This window comes from Sinocyclocheilus anshuiensis, unplaced genomic scaffold (genome assembly GCF_001515605.1).
Source record: "Sinocyclocheilus anshuiensis isolate Anshui unplaced genomic scaffold, SAMN03320099.WGS_v1.1 scaffold623, whole genome shotgun sequence".
NCBI lineage: Eukaryota > Metazoa > Chordata > Actinopteri > Cypriniformes > Cyprinidae > Sinocyclocheilus > Sinocyclocheilus anshuiensis.
The window spans coordinates 363,917-366,768 of record NW_015548226.1 but is presented as its reverse complement, the minus strand read 5'-3'; the positions used below and the strand labels follow the sequence as shown (position 1 = coordinate 366,768).

The 2,852-nt window shown below is 37.3% G+C and overlaps 1 protein-coding gene across 1 annotated transcript in view; it reads left to right on the top strand.

Moving 5' to 3' along the window:
* The window catches only part of LOC107654381 (nuclear ubiquitous casein and cyclin-dependent kinase substrate 1-like), an 11,052-nt gene that overhangs the window by 7,740 nt on the left and 460 nt on the right, over positions 1-2,852 (top strand). The gene's annotated exons all lie outside the window — the stretch shown is intronic.

Sequence of the window (2,852 nt, the reverse complement as noted above, 5' to 3'; positions counted from 1 at the left end):
TTCCACGACATTCTAATTTATTGAGATGCACCTGTATATATATATATATATATTTATTTATTTATTTATTTATCAGTCTGGCGAGTAAACAAAAAAAATTTACTAGCCAATGGCGATTCAGTTGCCAAGGTGTTCGTAGAGGGCTGTATTATCAAATTACCCCGCTATTTCACTTCAGCACCACATTTCACACTCGTGCAAATGAGGATTAGAGCCTGTAGCCGGTGAAGGAATCTCCAACCACAAACAGACGTACATCGTCTGCTGATATAAGGTATTTCATTGCATTTTTACAAGTAATCTGAACGGCCTATATATGTGCAATATTTTAACCGAGCCCTCACTGTAATGAGTGGGATGTTTAGTCCACTAGGTGGCAGTAATGGATTGTATAAAGTTAAGTGCATTTGCTAAGGAGAAATGTGGTAATTTGTATATGATGAATGTTCCACGTGGAATAAAGACACCAGCACCGGTAATAACACTTTATATTGGTTTCTTGTCTGGTTATTGAATAATACATGGTACCAGGAGTGGGGTTTGAAGAACGCCATGGATGCAATTAAACCACCTGGCTCTTTGAAGTTGTGTGGAAATGTTGACGCAAATTGGCGGACTTTCAAACAACAGTTTACGCTGTATGTTTCAGCTATTGGCCAAGCAGAAGCTGCAGATGAAAGGAAGATGTTTGAGTTTTCTAACTGAGTTTAATGCCACAGTTATTTTAGAATGCATTTCATTCTTGTTTAATGATACTACTACTTACATGTTTCAGATGATTAGCCACATTTGAGGTCGATGAACAAAGTAAACATTTGCATGTCCTGACTGATGTACTGTAATTACCACACAGACCAGCTGTTAATAATCTCTCTGTAACAGACTACGTGACTTCACCACTTTCTGTGATTCTTTTTTCCCTGAGCGACTAATAAAATTTTGATCAACTAAGCCTGCTCTCTTCGACTATCAGGGAGCAGCCCTATATGAATTTATCTTTTGTTGTTGTTTTGTCTTTGGGATTTACTTTGAACAAGTAGGCTTTTAATAAAATCTCTCTCATAGTTTGACACTTTTTGAACATTTGTTCTAATTAAATATTTACACCTTAATCTATATTATTGAATAGCAAACCTTGATAAAATCTATAATGGACAAATGGTCCATTATGCCAGCTATTGGTAGTCAACCCAGTGAAAAAAGGCCTTATAACTCCAAATAATCTTGTGCACTAATTTAAAATAAATAAATACATTTTACCATTGATCTAGAATATTTTGCCTTGAAGGGAGAATTCAAAAAGTTCTATAATGTGTGTGGTGACAGCTTAAGCCCCGTTCACACTGCCAGCGCAACAAAGCGACATGCTCCCATTCATTTTCAATGGAGAGCTGGCGACTTCCGGCGACAGTGACCGTTGGCGACAGTGTGCGTGTCAAGCGATGCGAGTCAAGCACAAAAGTTAAAGGGGTCATATGATGCGATTTCAATTTTTCCTTTCTCTTTGGAGTGTTACAAGCTCTTGGTGCATAAGAAGACTAAAGAAGACTAAAGTCTCCCGCCACTCACGCTAGGCTGCCGTGTGTGACGCTGTGTTTCGTTGTGAAAGCGAAACTACTTTGTTTGGCTTTCCAAAAATGGACACGACTAGAAATCAGTGATCAAGCTGTATTTACAACACTGTTCCAGAACTAGGGATGCACCTGAGCGATTTCACTGTTTTATATGATTTTACTGTAACCACATGCATGGATATAAAAATAATGCATAGGAAAGAAACCGTTGGCTGTCTAAGTGAGTTTGATTCATACATTGATGGTTCGAGTTGTTAATTACATGATGCAGTGAGCAGTTTAGCACCGGTTAATGATTTAATGCTCGAGCCCTGCTGTAGTTTATATAACGACACTCTCCAACAGCAGAATGGTGCTTTTATTTCTTTTAAGTCTAATTCCTAGTCATATTAGAATGATATCTTAGTTTTACCCGCAATATACAGTTTGTGATTGCATTTTATATGTCCAGATATGTCCAGACGTGCAGTCTACCAATAACATTAGAGTGACCGCAGTAGGAACGCCCACAAGCGTCTTTACAGCACAGAGTTTAGCGACATACAGCGAAGAAGTCAATGGCAGTGTGAACGGGGCTTGAGCCGCTGTATGACTGATTTATCCGTTCAATTTAACTTTACTCCAAATATATGAACTTGCCTGTTTTAAATACTTTTATATTTAACATGCTCGTTTATGTCCAATATTCAGTGTTAAACTGTTGGTCTTTAAAATAAATCTACTTTTGATTTTCACCGTTGACTGAAGACCTTTTAGACTGATAACTTCCGTGCACTGATGCGGCAAACTTGTCACAGGACTTGCGGTCCTAATAGCGATGTATGACTGTTGTATCCGAATATATATGAAATAGCTGTTTTAATTATTTTTAATTTTTTTATATTTAACATGTTAGTTTATCAGTATGTTTGAAGTATATTATTTCGATTATTGGTGCTTTCATAGGCTCTCTCTTGCCCCCACCCACGCACGCACGACAATATCGTGTATCGGCAATCTCACGGGCTGGCCATATGACCATTTGAAAAATGACCATATCGCCCAACACTAATATTCATGTAATGGCAAAGCTGTATTTTCAGCATCATTACTCTAGTGTTCAGTGGCATGTAATCCTTCAGAAATCATTCTAATATGCTGATTTGATGCACAAGAAACATCTCTTATTATGATCAATGTTGACAACAATTGCTGCTTCTTGTTTTTGAGTTTTTTCACAATTCTTTGATGAATAAAGTTCAAAAGAACTGCATTTATTTGAAATAGAAATCTTTTGTA